The 18,182-nt window shown below is 33.7% G+C and overlaps 1 protein-coding gene across 1 annotated transcript in view; it reads right to left on the reverse strand.

Annotated features, from left to right (window-relative positions):
• The window catches only part of LOC145252526 (CD151 antigen-like), an 89,598-nt gene extending 76,262 nt beyond the window's left edge, over window positions 1–13,336 (reverse strand). The window contains exon 1 of the mRNA XM_080112074.1: window positions 13,040–13,336. The gene's annotated coding sequence lies outside the window, so the exon portion shown is untranslated. The remainder of the gene's footprint in view (window positions 1–13,039) is intronic.
• Between the last annotated feature and the right edge of the window lie 4,846 nt (window positions 13,337–18,182).

The following is an 18,182-nucleotide window of genomic DNA, read 5'->3' on the forward strand; positions in this document are numbered from 1 at the left end:
AAAATTTGCAGGCTTTTTGAAGATTATAATACTATTCTATGGTTAAAATTTTATGGCAATTGGTAAAAAAAAAACCGTATATTTTCAAACTAATAAAATATGCCCAAATTTGCCTATATATATATGCATATATATCGATCCTGCAAGCTAGCTCAGTTTTGTTGCCTTGGTTGTCTCACTTGTGGTCTTGCCAGGCCACTAATATATTAAAAAATTTAGTCCAATAGCGCTTTTTATTTTTTTTCAATTGTAAATAATTCTATGTGTAATTATTACAAGAAGCAGCGCTTATGCATTTTAGCAAAGATATTAAAAAACGAAAATGAAGAAAAATCTCTATTACGTACGTGCCGCTATGAGATGAAGTTCTCATAACAAATTGTAGTTTAGTTTGCAGTTTGTGTTATCCCGTCAGTTACTGACACGGCTGAGCTGGAGCTCCACTGCACCCAGGCTGTCCACTTCCTATAGAGGTCCAGTCCACTAGACAATTGAGGTTGGGATAAGACTAGCCTGGTGTTGGTGGCTGGTCACATATCTTTTCCAGCCAAATGCCCAGTTGTTTTTTTTTTGAAAGTGTCAGGGGACACTCTCCTTATATTTCTTATTGCGGTTGGAATACAGTTGAATGTTCTTGTACCACTGTAGGTGAAGCTGTGGTGGATGAAGGGCTTTATCCTCTGTGTAGTTGCAAGTGTGGTTTTTATATAGCAGAGCCTCCCTCGACTCCGATGGGTTATCTCTACTATTGTTGTGCTTGGGACCCTTCGTTCCAAGATTTTCCATATGTAGATCAACATATATTGTTCTCTTCGGCGTTGTAGTGAATACAGTTGCAGCTCCTGCAGCCTCTCCCAATAATTCATTTGGTCTACTTAACATGCTTTGCTATTGAATGTTCTCTGGGGTGCTTTTATTTTGCAGATTTCTGTTACTTTTTGTGGAGACCACAGCTGACAGCAGTGTTCTCATCTTGGGAGAACAAGGGATTTCCATAGTGTGAGCGTACACTTTCAGTTCCTTCTCCTGAAGGTTCTCAGTATCCATCCTGTTTGTTGTCTTGCGACCGCTGTAGTATAGTCAATATGTTGTGTGAAGGTGGCATCTTCACTCATATAAACCCCTTCACTACTTCCTTTGATATTATTTCTTGTTGGCCACACCAGTAACCAGATTTTTCCTTGAGAAGGTCGTTATTACTGTATTGTAGTTGTTCAAATTTGTCTCTGTCTAGAGTCAGGTTGTTGTTGTTCTTGCTGTTGTTGTTGTCGTTAGCCCATTTTATAATTTTGTTGAGGTCTTCTTGTAAAACTCTTGAGTCATGTGGTGTAGAGATCTTTTTCATTTGTGTGTCATCAGCGAAAGATGTTGCTACGGCATGTTCCAGGTTTCTATCTAGGTCAGTAATAGTGATGGGACGATTCCAATATTTTTTTCCAATTCCGATACAATTACCGATTCAGATTCTTTATAAATCTCTAAATATTTTACTATAAAAGTGTTATTTTGTCCCGATTACTGTCAAAACGCATCTTAAATGTGCATATATTTTCTCAAACGTAAAAACACACTTGTGATGGGGATAATCTAGATATATTACTGGAAGTTTAAATCAATAAATATTTATTATCTCATAATTACTACAAGCAGCGGAAGACATTTCTTAAACTAAAATCAAATAAAAAAGATAATTAATGGAATCAGTTTTGGCATCGGAAAATAGGCTCAATTTTTTCTGATTCCGATACCGATTCATCATCCCAACACTAGTCAGTAACCATTATAAGAAACAATAGAGGACTTGATACTGAACCTTGTGGTATGCTGCTAATAAGCTTGATCGAATGGTTACCTTTTGTGTTCTTCCGAGGGGAAGCTGTGTATCCATGTTCCAAGTTTTCTACAAATTTTGAGAGAGCGAATTTTATGCAGGAGTATGCCGATATCTACTTTGTGTGAAAAGTTTCTGCGAAATTTATATAGATTATGTCTACATGATCTCCATCTTGAATATCACGTAGAATGTTCTCACAGTGAGATAGTAGCTGTGACAAGCAGGAGCGGCCTTGTCGAAATGCATGTTGTCCTTTATTGAAGGCTCCTTTGTTTTCTAGAAAGTCTACCATCTTATGTCGCACTGTTCTTTCTACAATCTTTATTAGATGTGATGTCAACACTACCGGTCTGTAATTTTTTGCTATTCCTCTACTTACTCCTTTGTGTATTAGTGTAATCATACCATACTTCAGAGCTTGAGGTACATTTGTAGAGATTTATTCCAGAGCAGTTCTAGTGGGAGGGATAGCTGCAATTTTTCAGAAGTTGTACATGAAAGCCATCAGGTCCCAATGCTGAGTTAGGTGAGATTTTGTCAACGGCTGAGATTATATCAGTCTTTGTAATCTTTACACTTGAGAGTTGATCTGTTGTTTCTAATACAGCAGTGAAGAATTGTATGGGGTTGTTGACTCATTTTTTCCATAGGTGGACTGAAAAAGCTTTCATATTATTGCTTGAGAATCTCCACCATTTTGCTTGGGTCACTTTCTAGTTCCCTAGTAGTTGTACTAAGTGGTCCTATGGTTGGGGTGTTGTGTTTCCTCATGGCATATGCATAGGAGAATTTGCTGTTTGTTTTGATGTTGGATATGGCTTTTAACTCTTTTAATCTTTCATTTTCATGTGATTTGATAAGTTTAAATTCTATTGATTAAAGTTCCTTTTCGAGTTTGTGTTTATTGTTGGTAAAAGTAGGCTTTTTTTTTTTTTAGTTTGGCTTTAGTTTTTGCCCTCTTTTTCATTAAGATTCTCCTGTCTCTGGGGATTGCTCTTATTTGTTCTTGTTTTTTTTTTTGGCAGGCCTCGTTGGTATGTATCTACTGCAGATCTCTGTGCATTTATTTTGGAATGGTTTGAGTATTTCATCCAAGCTTTTCACATTGAAGAGAGTTACCCAATCGGTGTCTCCAAATTCTGATTTTACAATGTCTCAGTCTATATCCTTGCTGTAGAAATTGAACATGCTTAACGGATTTCCCAGGATGTGTCCAGAGTCTTTTAGGTTCCTCTGAAGTGTTGGTGCACTCGGGATTATGACCTTTATAAAGTTATAAAGTAACTAGCCTGGGTGCCCGGCATTGCCCAGGTGTTTGAAGGTATGTGTTGAGCAAAAAAAGAAGAAAGAAAAAAGAAAACAGAAAAAAACAGAAAAAAGTGGTGGTAGGCAAGCAGGCAGGCAGGCTTGAACCCGTATCGAGGAGGAAAAAAACCTGACGTCTTTGCTGTTGCACCCATCACCAAACCGGAAGTGACATAGGTTTAAATTAAGGCTAGTCAATCGAAAAGAGGGGATGACTTTCGAAAATATCGGCGAAAAAAAAAAAAAGTGACCGCTCCCTATAGAAAAGTGCTCAGTTAAGAGTGAAGGAGTTAATGCTTTTAGCCAATTTTTCGATATTTGTTGTCCGAAGGGTCGAGCTTCACAAATATACCGATCTTGTGAAAATCCATCGCCTCTGTCGAAAGTTTTAGGCATATATACATACATTTAGACAGACAGGTGAGATTTATATTATAGATGATTTGACATTACTGTTTTATCAGCTTCATATGAGTGGACCAGCTCACAGTTGAGAACAGCAGATCTAATGTGTTGCTTCCTCTTGTGGAGACCGTTATGAACTGCTTTAGGTATGCTGTGTCTGAAATGTCCAGCAATTCCTCTGCTTGCGGCTTCTCAGAATTTGTTCGTCCTAATATTTTCATATACGACCAAACTATCATGAGAAAGTTGTAATTATGATTTCTGTGGTAATCGGCAGATTATGTGATAGCAACCATATTTTTGTTGTGAGGGCCATGAAAGCTTTTTTCTGTACTGTTAGGGGGTCTATAGACAACAGTTATCAGGAGGTCAGTTTTCCTTACATACACTGCCAATAATTCCACTGTGCCATTTGAGAAACTTAATAGTTTTTTCTGCATTTGCAACGAGATCTTCCCTCAAATACAGCCACCATGGCTTCAGTTTTCTTTGTCTGTTCTGAAGATGGTGAAGTTATGTATGCTTATTTCTACATCTAGAATGCCCGCGTTTAAATGTGTCTTTGTGATGGAAAGAAATATTGCATTTCCTTCATTTGCTGACTTTTCCACTAGTTCTTCTAGTTTGGGACTTTAAATCAAATTTTAGTCAAATTATTCGCATTGCAGACATCTTGGCAAATTTAGCCAAAAGGAGGAGGAGATAACTCCATTATTCAAAATGCACAGTTTTGAATAATTTTAGGTATTCCTACTTTCTTTTTTCGATTTTCCAAAATTTTATTTATTTAATAAATTTTTACCAAGTCTCCACCTTAACATTTTCCTTTTAAAAGACGACTTTAAAAGGTTTTCGGGTATGCTGAAAACGAATCTTGCATTTAAATTTTCTGCAAATAAGTAGTTTTCTAGATATCAAGCAATGTCATTTCTTATGTTATTGTTGGTGGCCATCTTAGTACACACAAGTGAGCATAGTATTTTGGAGTTGCGTTTACATGCAAGAGCACAAAAAGTTTGATTAATAAACAAATAAATATTTGTTTTATTTTTTTTTTTTAATTGCGCATGCGCTAATATAATCTAAAGAAATCAAAAGAAAATTCAACAATCGTACTTTTTTATAAAAAAAAAACGAAAGATTTTTTCTTTTATGGAAATAAAATTTATTAACAGAAACGAAATAAGGTATTTTTTTAGTTTACCGACTTCTTGGCATTCACCATTGAATGCCAGATTTTAAGAGGTTTTCGGGTATGCTGAGAACGAATAGCACATTTATTTTTTGCACAAACAAGTAGTTATCCATATTTGAAGACATTCACAGTCCAACATAATCACAATCGTTTTTACTGGCGGTCATCTTGTTTCCCATTTAGAAAAAAAAACGGCAAAAAAGAGCTAAACGGAGCCAAAAGGGACAAAACATGGCCCAAAAACATTTTTCAAAAAATGACCCCACCCACTCCTCCGGATATTTTTCTGCTTCCAGATATCAAAACAGACAATCTCTTTTTTCACTTTGTTAATTTCATCAGTAAACATTGCCTTACGCTACAACAGAACACCGACCACTCTAATTTTGTTTTCTAGGGGTATTCGAGGTCGTTGACAACGAGTCTGATAATCAAACCAGTCGCAAATTTACCGTTTGCATAGTATTAACCGCTTTTAATTGAACTAAAAAATTAAGTTTTCACGAGCGATTTACAAAAACATATTTTTTGTTCTTTTGGGGGGGGGGTTAATTATAGAACTTGTATAGTTTAACAGGTGCTTCTGCAGTTTAATTAACTGTTTTTCCGTAAGTAATGCGCCGACATTTACCGAGTAGCATACAGTTTAACATTTCACAGAAATTCTGTGTTTACATTTGGAGGGGTGGGGGGCGAGTGTGTTTTAAATAATTTTAAAATACTGTTTTAATTTGTGGTCTGGTCTTTACGTTCTTTCCTTCCGCTCAAGATTTCTTGGAATTCCCTCTCTCCTCCAATAAACCTCAACTTTTTTGTGCCAACGCCGATGGTGGGGAGGGGAATTCCAGTTACATGTTGTATATTTGGCCTTTTTTCGTTATTAGAAAACAAGATGGCTGCCAGTAAAACGATAGTGATTACTAGGGCTATGACAATAAACAGCATATTATTTTCATTGTTTTGACTCGAGTGTGTATCCGGTGATATCTTATATGCTTTTATATAGAGTGATATGGTTCTTGATTGTCTGTGTCGGATATATACTCGAGAGTCAAAACAATGAAAATATTTTGTTGTCATAGCGCTAGTGATTATGTTGGATACTGACCATCTTCAAATACGGATAACTACTTGTGTTACATGATAAGGGCTGTCCCCTTTTCATGTAAGTATAAAAATAGAGAGATTTAGTTAAAATGAAAATGAAATAGAATAGACGAAATTTGAACCTCGTAATTTAGGTTTAGAAATAGATTACGAGAGTGAATTAGCAAATGGAATGTAAAAACAAGCCATTGTTTAGCTTAGAGATAAAATAGTTTCAAGAAAAGAATGTGCATTTGCCAATTCTGTTATGAAAATTCAATTGAAGAATGCAACTATAAGATAATTTAATAAACATGTTTTTAACATATTGGAAATATAGGTTACTGGAAATATAGGTTAAAATTCCTTTTGTAAACAAAGGAAAAAGTTTTAGACACGCATTTCCAGAACACATGAAAGAAGACATGTTTTAACATGTGTATGACGTCATGGAAAATGGGAAGTTCTCGATATAGTTAGAAACTTTAGAGTTAAGCAGAGAGAGTCTGGGAGAGAGTCCGAGGACGACAGACGACAGTCTGGAGTCCAGAGATGGGAGTCGAACGTCTGGAAGCGAGACGGTCACCTTTGAAACATAGAATGTAAAACTTTGAATTCTTGACTAAGAAAACCACGACCGGTCAGAGAAGAAATAAACCCATCATGTGTTTTTATAAACGTCATCTTTGTGTTGTAATTCTACCAAAAGGTAAAGTGAAATTGCCATTATATGTCTTATATATCCTGTGTTTTAAAATGTCTTTACATACACAATGTCTCGACATCTCATATTTACAATGTGAACACTAAGACTGTCTCAATCCTGTCTCCTCACTACACTTCTAAGTATGAACATTTTATATATATGAATCTCTTCATAACACGAACACAGAACGCAACATCTCTCTTAAGACTCATCTAAGACTCACTTTTAATAAGACTTCATAACAACATTAATAACAATAACAAGGATAATAAGACTTAATAATAATAACTATATAACACTTGTTTGCACAAAAAATAAATGCGATATTCATTTTTAGCATACCCGAAAACCTGCCCAAGTCGACAAATTAAAGGTGAATGCCGAGGGGGCGGTAAACTAAAAATTTACTCGAAATAAAATAATTTTCAAACGAAAAAAAAGTCAATTTGGTATTTTTTTTTTTTTTTGGACATTAAGTTACACTCACCCGTTTACCTTCGAAATGTCAACTTTTATAGGTTTTCAGATATGCTAACAAGACAACTAAGAATGGCTTTCGGAATAAACATCCCCAATCTCCTCATGGTACGAACGGCTTCGGAATAAACACCAACTTCCCCATATTAAGAACGGCTTTCGGAATAAAAAAACACACCCAACCTTGTCAGCATACCCGAAAACGATAAAGCCCATAAAAGCTGACATATGGGCTGTGAATGGTGAGTTTTCGATTTTGTTGGTGCATGCGCAAATTAAAAAAAACAGAATTAAATTTAAATTTCCGTTCCATTTTAAAAACAACCCCAAAACAGAGCGCTCTCGGCAAGTTTTACCTTTGTTGATTTAAAAAAAAAAAAAAAAAAATCTGCGTTGAATTGGTTTACTAAACTTACATTTTATATATTTATTGGAGGAGGGAGGGCATTCTTTATTTTCTTGTATATACTAGAAAATGCCCAAGAATTTCATAACCTACTTGGGGGATATATTTAGCAAACCAAGTGCAAGAGAAACAATTGCGCTTAAAGAGACGATCAGAACATTAAAAAAAAAAAAAATAATAAATCGATTTCCGGTCGGTCGGATACTCCACCCCACTCTCACCGCGTAAAAAAAAAAACAAAAAAAAAACGTTCCTTTCATTCTATCATCTGTCCGATAGAATTAAAGTAATGGTGTGTGAGGAGAGGACGGTGTTTAAGGACTTGAACCTATAACCCAGGTGATAAAATTAAAAATCTAATAATGCATAAGTAAAAACAATAATTCAGATGCGATGCCGATGCGGTTGCTTAGAGATCCCCCCCCCCCACACCTCCGGTTTTCTTTTTTGTTTAGGTTACGCCACAGTTTTTAATATTAATTTTAAAAGACGGAGCTGATATTATGAATTTAGTTATATACTACTAACCCTGTTGCTTTGTTAGTAAAAGCAATACGAATCAACAGGTACCTTTAAACGCGGACATCCGGTCCGTCAGCTTTTCTTCCGGCCCCCTCACATTTTTTCCGGTACTAACTGAACCGTGCTATTTGTTTTAGGAAGGATTTTTAAATTGAATTTAATTTTTACGTTAAGTACAAAATAATTAACAATGCCCCAACCCCGTTAAGAACGAGTTTCTAAATAATAACTTTATCATTCCAATACGATCCCAAATTGCAGTTTACTTTTTAGGTGCGTATGCAAAATAGTGGGTTTTCAAACAAACAGTTCAGGTGAAAAACATTACTTGCTTTTCTTGAAATCCGCCATTATATATATATATATATATATAGATATATATATATATATATATATATATATATATATATATATATATATCCGACCGTTAGTCTATGATTTTTTTTTTCTTCTAAAAATATGATTTGCACATCTACTGGATCATTTATCATAATTGTTTGGTATTTATATTAATTTCGACATGACATGTTAATAATGTTTGAATCTGATGCGGATGCGTCAGTTTCAAAATTCATTAATCTGTTTAAGGGACACTTTTTTCTAAGGAAAATAACTAAAAAAAAAAAAAAAAATCAGTTACTTTTTAAATAGTGGCACGATAAAAAAAAAATGCAGGTTTCTCGATGGTTTATATTAGTTTATGCGCACAAACGAACTATAATGCTTGACTTTTACTCGTAAATCCCCCCCACACACACACACAATACGGACGTGGTGATTTCTCTATGGCTGTGCGTACGAAATTCGAAATTGATTTAAAATTCTTTAAACTATTCTAAAGTGTATGGAAGAAAATTACCACTGTTTTCATATAATCACTTTCGAGTGAAGGTTTTTGGTTTTGAAAACAGGTACGGGCAAAAATGGGTGGGCAAAAATAGGGGGACTTAGTTTTGAAAGTCGATTTATAATTTTTTTTTTAGTTTTCCGACTACTTTGATTGTATTTGAAAGATTAGAGACTAAAGTTAATTTCCTAAAGGAAAAAAAAATATTTGTACACGTGAAAAAAGGGTTTGTATTACTGTACACATAGATTCGAAAAAGTTGTCAAAAAATAAATATAGAACAAATAAATGTTATCAAAGGCAAGATAAGTTACTTTTCTACCTAACTGGATATAATTCACGTGTTTTTATTCAGTGTAACATGTTTATTCAGCTCGAAAAACATGCAATGTTTACCGATGTATTGGAAAATTCAAAATGGCAGCCGACTGTCTCTCGGAGAGGGTACGTTTGGGAAAAGGTATTATAAATAATAAACTAGACAAAATACTGTTAGAAAACAACCGAAGTGAGCGAATTTCTAACAGTATTTTGTCTAGTTTATTATTTATAATACCTTTTCCCAAACGTACCCTCTCCGAGAGACAGTCGGCTGCCATTTTGAATTTTCCAATACATCGGTAAACATTGCATGTTTTTCGAGCTGAATAAACATGTTACACTGAATAAAAACACGTGAATTATATCCAGTTAGGTAGAAAAGTAACTTATCTTGCCTTTGATAACATTTATTTGTTCTATATTTGTTTTTTGACAACTTTTTCGAATCTATGTGTACAGTAATACAAACCCGAAAAGAAAAAAAAAAGTTATGAAAAATGGGGTTTGTATTACTGTACACACAGATTCGAAAAAGTAGTCAAAAAACAAATATATAACAAATGTGGGGAGAAGTCAGTGTTTTTTTTAGGGTGTTCGGCAGGGAACTCTAATCGCGACCAGTACCCAAATAAATGTTATCAAAGGTAAGATAAGTTACTTTTCTACAAACTGGATATATTTTTTGTGTTTTTATTCAATGTAATATGTTTATTCAGCTCGAAAAACATGCAGTGTTTACCGATGTAATTCAAAATGGTGCCCGGCCCGACTGCCCGACTCTCTTTAACACGATAAGTTTGGGAAAAGGTGTTATAAATAATAAACTAGACAAAATACTATTAAAAAACCACCGAATATATGCCAAGTTATGTCACGGTAACATATATTGAGCGAATTTCTAACAGTATTTTGTCTAGTTTATTATTTATAAAACCTTTTCCCACACTTACCGTGTTAAAGAGAGAATAAGACGCCATCTTGAATGTTCCAATACATCGGTAAACACTGTATGCTTTTCGAGCTGAATAAACATGTTAAATTGAATAAAAACACGAAAATTATATCCAGTTTGGTCGAAAAGTAACTTATCTTGCCTTTGATAACATTTATTTGTTATATATTTGTTTTTTGACAACTTTTTCGAATCTATGTGTACAGTAATACAAACCCGAAAAATGTTTTTACGGCGAGCTAATCAATTCAGCTAAATTTTGCAGTTAAATAAATTCATTGTAAAAATCCTTTAAAAAAGATAAACATTAGTTTTCTGGGTCTATTTCAAAGATAATTAATAAAGCCATAAGATATTGAATTAAATTTTAAAAAATAAAAAATAAAAATACCTTGTGCAAAAAAAAAAAAAAAAAAAAAAATTAATTCGCCTTCAAAAAGCAAGTAATTTACCGTTCGCCTAAAACGCAACAAATAAAGATTTGTAAACACGATTATAAGGAGGCCCAAAATTTCAGCCAATCGAAACACTGTTTCAAAATGAAGCCATGATAGTAAAAGGAGGTAGGAGTGTCAGATTTCTCCCCCACCCCCAGACGTGCATCCATACATCCCTATTCTGAACGTTTATATCAATTTTTATCATTTTTTTTTAATTCAATTTTTTTTTTTTTAATTATTGTTCGAGATAAAAAAAATTATGTTACGTCGAAAGTTTCATATTCTTGCGAGCAAGGAAATTAAAATCTTGCATTATTATGCGAAATCTGTAATTAAAAAAAAAAAAATTTGCAATTATAATTTTTGTGTGAAAATATTAAATAAACAATGCTTAATTCAATGGTAATATCGGTAGTTCGAGGAATTCATTTTTCTTGAGTTATATCGAATTCATTAATACGGACTTTAGGGTCTTTTTTTCGTAATGTTCCTGTAAAAAAATTTTTTTTTTTTGTTACAAATTACGATGCTTTATTTATATAAAAAAGCAAAAATAAATTCTTGCGTTTTTTATTTACTACTGAAAACCATAACTTTAGTAAAGGTATTTTTTGTTTGGTAAAATTTCAGATTAGGTCCACTTCCACAATTTTCTTTTAAATGACAACTTTTGAAGGTTTTCGACTATGCTGAATACGAAAATCGCATTGAAATTTTGCAGTAATAAGTTATCGAGATATAAAATGTTATATTATGCATTGTATTCTTTGGCGGCCATCTTTTTACGCGCTATCAGTGTCAGTCATAGATGACTAGATTTGTTTATGGCGCACGCGCGTAAAAAAAGATGGCCGCCAAAGAATACAATGCATAATATAACATTTTATATCTCGATAACTACTTATTACTGCAAAATTTCAATGCGATTTTCGTATTCAACATAGTCGAAAACCTTTAAAAGTTGTCATTTAAAAGAAAATTGTGGAGCTGGACCTAATCTAAAAAATACCTTTTAAACAAATACATTTTCACTAAGACTTAAATAAAAATAATTAGTTCATTATATTCCGCGACCATTATTTGATAAATACCGAAAATTTTATTAAAATTGGTTAATTTCCTGATTTTTGGTGAATTTTTAAGTAAAGGAAGGGGTCAAAATGTGGGGTTGTATTACTGTACACAGATTCGAAAAAGTTGTCAAAAAAACAAATATATAACAAATAAATGTTATCAAAGGCAAGATAAGTTACTTTTCTACCAAACTGGATATATTTTTTGTGTTTTTATTCAATGTAACATATTTATTCAGCTCGAAAAAACATACAGTGTTTACCGATGTATTCGAAAATTCAAGATGGCGTCTCACACCCTCTTTAACACCGTAAGTATGGAAAAAGGTGTTATAAATAAAAAGCTATACAAAATACTATTAAAAACCCGCCGAATATATGTCAATCTATGTCACGGTAACATATATTGAGCGAGTTTTTAACAGTATTTTATCCAGTTTTGTATTTATAACATCTTTTCCCCACACTTACCGTGTTAAAGAGAGAATAAGACGCCATCTTGAATGTTCCAATACATCGGTAAACACTGTATGGTTTTCGAGCTGAATAAACATGTTACATTGAATAAAAACACTAAAAACATATCCAGTTAGGTAGAAAAGTAACTTATCTTGCCTTTGATAACATTTATTTGTTATATATTTGTTTTTTGACAACTTTTTCGAATCTATGTGTACAGTAATACAGTTATACATTTTGAGCATCGGCATTCATTTTGCCCGTACCTAAAACTGTTTTCTCTCTCTCATTCACACGTAATCGCCTATAAAAAGTTGAGTTTCAGGAGTGCCCGGGCGTGATTCTGTAAAACTGTCTGGAACTTTTCAGCTTTAAGATAACCGTCATTGAAACAATAGTATCGTAACAATTTGACGTACAAGTCCAGAATTCAACCTAATTTAAAATAAATATTTTTTTATAATGTACGTACCCGTCACGGAACGAAAATGTCAGATTCCAAAAAATACGTAAATTAATCTAGCAGTTTATATGATAGGTGTGTGTGTGTGTGTGTTAATTTGAAAAAAAAAAAAAATACTTGCTCAGTTTACATAATTTTTGGAATATGGCATTTTCGTTTCATGACATGTACGTACATCATTTTTCCGTCTTTTTGTTTTGTTTTACTTTTGTTAAATGATGAACTTGCGCCCAGTATTATTTTGTCTTTAAATTGTTGAGTGGGCCAAAAAAAGTTCAATATGACGCTAAAATTAACCATAAGTCAAGTATATTCTCTTTGGTGTAGTGTTTTCATTATGCTATATAAAAATACAAATATTTTTGACAGAGTTAATTGTGTCTATTAACTCGCTTTTTCATTCGTGTACCAAAAATATGAATATTTCAATTGGTAAAATCCAAAGAAAACTTAACTTCTCACCTATAAATTTGAAAACTAAAAAGTTCAGTTTCAATAAAAATAAATAAATCATGAAATTAAAAAAAAAATAAAAAAAATCTACTTACCGGTTATTAAGACTACAGGTTTTTTTGTTTTTATATAAATCCGAATAGGTTTTGTAAGTAAAAAAAGCTTTCGATGTTGACCTAACACTTTCACCTGAGAATTATATCTTATTATTATTATTATTTATGTATTTAGTTTTGTTTTATAAAGTAAAAAATAGACACTTCCAGAACTGAAATGGACATATTAGCTGTACGACAAAAAAACAGGTGCGTCGCAAGCACTCACTACACAATAACCATGGCAGGTAGTTGTAGAATCTCTTTCTTTCTTTCTTCTTCTTTTTCTTCTCTTCTTCTACGCCTACCTGTGAGACCGGAGTTGGTGGGAGATTATTTTATTAACCTGTCTCCAATTTGTTGCAAGATTAGACATGGCGTTCGTTTATAGTGTGGAGTCCAGTCCAGTACCTCAACTACTTTAAAAAAAAAAAAAAAAAAAAAAAAAGGGGGGGGAGGGGGAATTACCTTGCAAAATTTACCGCGAGCAGACAAGTCGGCATTCCCCGATAAGAGCGCTTCAGGCAACTGGCAATAAACCGATACCCTGATCTCGGAAGAGATTATAATACCTAAGAGCCCTCCCACCTCACTCCACTCTGATGCAAATCCCGGAGCATTGTGCTCGAGGTTTTTTCAATTCCCTGTATTCACTTGTTTATCTCTTGAAGTTTTAAAACAAACACAGGTTCTTTAATATAGCAAGTGCACATTCGGAAATTTAACGTTTTTCCCTTGCTCTAAGAGCACAAATGAATTAGGATACTCGACCGTTGCCATTTTCTTAGGGTGGGGTTACCAATTTTTTTTTTTTGTTTAAGTTAAATTTAATTATTACTTTAACGTTCTAAAACTATAACCAAGTTTGTTAAGGTAATGCTTTAATTTGTACAATAAAAAGTTACTAGCTTGTATAAGCTACTCCCTTTCCTTCTCTATTTATTTAGCTTACTTTCCTTTTCATTTGGAAATAAAGAAAATGAGATTTTACATAATTGTGTGAATTCAACATTTTCTAACATTGAAAATGATTCCCGCTCATTTGAAACAACTCTTTCAGCAAGCCAGTGTGAAATTTCAAATCCTAATAAAAAAAGAAACACCACCACCCCTACCCCTCCCGAACAGACCAGATAGAAGCAAGACAGAACTGACATCACACTCACGGCACTAATTTGAGGCGCTAGGGGCCTCAAATGTTTGGATTTTTATGGACGGTTCTTTTATGGGTCTTTAGCCGGTTAAAATAGTTTTTAAGGGGTCAAAAAATAAAATATTTTTAATCAGTTCATATGCGTGTCATGTTGGTACAGTGGTAACGTCACCAGCTTTGAAAGCTAGTTTTACTTTCAGTTTCCATTCTAGCTGATGGTATCAAATTACTTTTCTTTTTTTTTAATTACATATTTAAGCATATTTTACCACCGGGCAAATCGGCGCCCCCCCCCCTCCCCTACACCCTCATAGGTTTTTACAATTGGGGTCACGAGCCAAAAAAATTATACATTAATTTGGTATAAAATAGACAAAAAATTGGAACAAACATTGAATCATAAGTAAACCAGTTCTAGAAGGAGAAGGAGGAGGACGACGACAACGACAACGAGGACCTCTTTTGTTTGATTCTTTTTTATTCGGGTCACTTGTTCAGTTTGTCTAGAAGACTGTCACTTACAACCGATTATCACTTTTTTTTTAATCTAGACAAGGCATGAAGCCATTTGATGTAAGAAGCTAAAAAAAATACTTAAAGTTTCAGGTCAAAAACTTGCCAACGATTAGTGTTAGATGGTATACATTCTAAACCTAGAAAACAGCAATTCTTCCCTCTTTGTCAGAAACATCGCTCCTGGAATGTGAGGAGTAAAGGACAAAATGAGGGAAGCAAGAGTCGTGCAGCTGCCGGAAGTAAACCGAACATTCACTTTCTATGCTCCTTCAATACTTTATTCGTTTAGCCAGAGTTCTGTGTTGACATGTGAAGAAGGTCGGAGGTTATATCGGGGGAAGCGTTGAGAAAATAACACCCAAGATGAGAACAGTAGTCTGACTAATCCAACTAATACAGGTGAAAAATTTATTTATTCAGTTATTATTTTTTATGCAGAAAAAAAAATTAGGGTAAACATTAAATTATAAATAGACTAGTTTTAGAGGAAGAGGAGAGCTTCTTTTGTTTGACTTTCCTTTTCATTCAGGTCGCTTGTCCTGCTTGGTTCGTTATCTAGTCTTATGAATGCTGAAAAAGCAAACATTAAAAAAAGTATGTTTTTTTGGCGCAATCTATCCATCCAATGAAGATTCTTGTTTCTTGTCATTTAACAGGGTCAATACGAGGAGTTTATGCTACCCTCCCCCATCTAATATATAAAATTGTCTGTCTGAATTCTAAAGTCAGGTCCAAATAGCAATGTGTCTGACATCTTGATACTTTGTATTATTTGGATTATTCAAACTACTGCCCTCATCTTGAGTGTTAGTTACACAACGTTTCAGCCGATATAACCTCCTGTCTTCATCAGATGTATCTTATCAAACTAGGAATCTATCTATAAAACCCAGGAATTTGCATGGAATTTTGAACACAAACTCAATCAACGGGTATAGCATGTTCTTGTTCTGTCAGCCATAACTGTGTAGAAGACCAATTTTATTCTTCATATCGCCTGCACTTCAGTGACTTTTTGGACACCTTATATAAAGGTTAATTAGGCGAAAAAGATTGCCAACTGGATCACCACAGGAATATTAACATTATTCAATATTATAATACAGAACTATGTATATACGGTGTCGAAAAAGTCACTGAAGGGTTGAAAATCTTTGTCATTTTACTATTAATGATTTTTTTGTTTTCTATTTTAGATTGTACGAAAAATCAGGAACAAACAATAGGTTGGCCCGGCACCGCTTACCTTCGAAAGATAAGAGACTCCTCAGCTCCAAAATAGGTTGCTCAAAACAATTTCAACACATTGAGTGCTAAACAGTTTGATGGAATCACTTTGTTTAGATACAAAAAGTCTCAAAAAGTTCGGGCTTCTCTAAAGAAAAATGAAGAGGGAAAACTCACTCTTCACAAATTCATTAGTTCGTTACAGAAACAATCGCTTCAAAACTCTTCTGATCTTCACACTCAATAACAACACCACCTCATAGTTCGCTACACACCATCTGCTAAGTGGTTTCCCACTGTCACCTTTATGCCAACAAACGCCAAACAATTTGCATACGGCCAAGTTCACCTCTCGCTAATCCTTGCAGCTATGAGATTGTGTTTCCCATAAGACTGACTCACTGTAATGGCAGTGTTTCTTCCTTCGGATCAATTATTGCCTTGCATGTCAGACACAAACGAACCCTCTTACATCGAGAGCTAAGGTTAGTCTCACTTTCATGTCCACACAGATATTTTACAAATAATATTTGGAAATTAAATATTGGTAAGTATAGCATGGAACAACATATGCAACTTGTGGAATTGTTTTACCAAAATTGTTTTGACTCAAAAAACTTATCAGCTGCATTTTCGTGTAAGAGATAGCCCAATTTATAACACAATTCGAAACATTGTGTACACCCTGAATGAATTGAAAGAAAACATCAGGAACGAAACAAGGGAGTTAAATCGCGATCCAGAGATTCTGCAATCTGTCATGAATAATGTTTTGGAAAGAGCACAAATATGCGGAGCTGAAAATGAGCAAAATTTAAAAGACATTATTTTTCATAAATAAGAATTATTTGAATTTTGGTGTTTTTTATTTATAAATTTCCCAATGTCTTAGTCAGATTGTATTAAAATTGTAGAAAGATATAAAAAATAAAGAATCTATCTAAGCTCAAAACCCTTCAGCGACTTTTTGGACACGTTGTATAAAGGTTAATTAGGCCAAAAGATTGCTAATCGGAACACCACAGGAACATCATTCAATATTATTAATCTGTGGTGTTCGGTTTATTCACCCAGTGGATAATGTCTATCAAACTATCTGGCCTTCAAGTTCAGCTTAAGTATGGTGGAATCCTTCTGCCTAATAAGACAATGGCAGTCTGAATCTAGTCTGGTGCACTGCAACATCTATTGTGGCTGTAAAGTGGAATATATCTCATATGTTATATCTCCCTTTTTTGGTTTTCATACATAAGAAAATTTCACAGTGTATAAGGATTATTTGATACTGGAGATATTCATAATTGTACTCCATTTTCAAACCCCATCTTCAACGAGCTTTCATTTGTTAAATTCTGATCAATAGTCACTGAGATTTGAAACTTATAAAATTGCAAAAAGCGGTGGTATATATATATATATATATATATATATATATATATATATATATATATAATATAAAGCTGAATGTCTGTGTGTGTGTGTGTGTCTGGTCACGAAGAGGCTCCTATATGGTTGACTATTTTAAAAAACTGATTACATATAATGATAGAAGATGTATCGAGACACAGGAATTGGTATGTTTGATCTGGCAAAACGGTGGTTCATTAAAATTGTGGGGTCTGCATTCGCACCTGGTCCACAAAGTATGGAAATAAAAAATTAAAAAAAAAAAAACGTTTACAAGTGTTTTTGATATAGATGTACATAAGAATACTTTGATAAGAATGTTTTAACTGAAATAGGAATGGTATAATAAAATTGTGGGGGTCTGCGTTCGTGCCTGGCCTCCATAGAATGGAAATAGGCACAAACTTTAATAAAGACTTTTCATATCTATCTGCGTAAGTATACTTTGATAATTATGTTTCAGTTTGAAGAAATATAGTATAATAAAATTATGAGGTGTTCGTTCGCACCTGACCTCCATAGAATGGAAATATGTCACAAAGTTTAACAAGGTTTTTTAATATAGATCCACAGAATATTATGATAAGTGTTTCAGTGTGAACAGGTATGGTATAATAAATTATGAGGTTTATCTATTTTATTTTTACTTTCATCATATTTTGCTTTTGTTTGATACCCCCAAATTCAACCCAAATTTACAACCCTTCCTTTTCATAACCTATCATACTTTAATAAATTACAGTCCATTTACATACCCATTCCTGTGTCTCGATACATCTTCTATCATTATATGTGATCAGTTTTCTATAATAGTCAACCATATAGGAGCCTATTCGTGAC

Source organism: Euprymna scolopes, chromosome 29 (genome assembly GCF_053919585.1).
Source record: "Euprymna scolopes isolate OS-2025 chromosome 29, ASM5391958v1, whole genome shotgun sequence".
NCBI classification, from domain to species: domain Eukaryota; kingdom Metazoa; phylum Mollusca; class Cephalopoda; order Sepiida; family Sepiolidae; genus Euprymna; species Euprymna scolopes.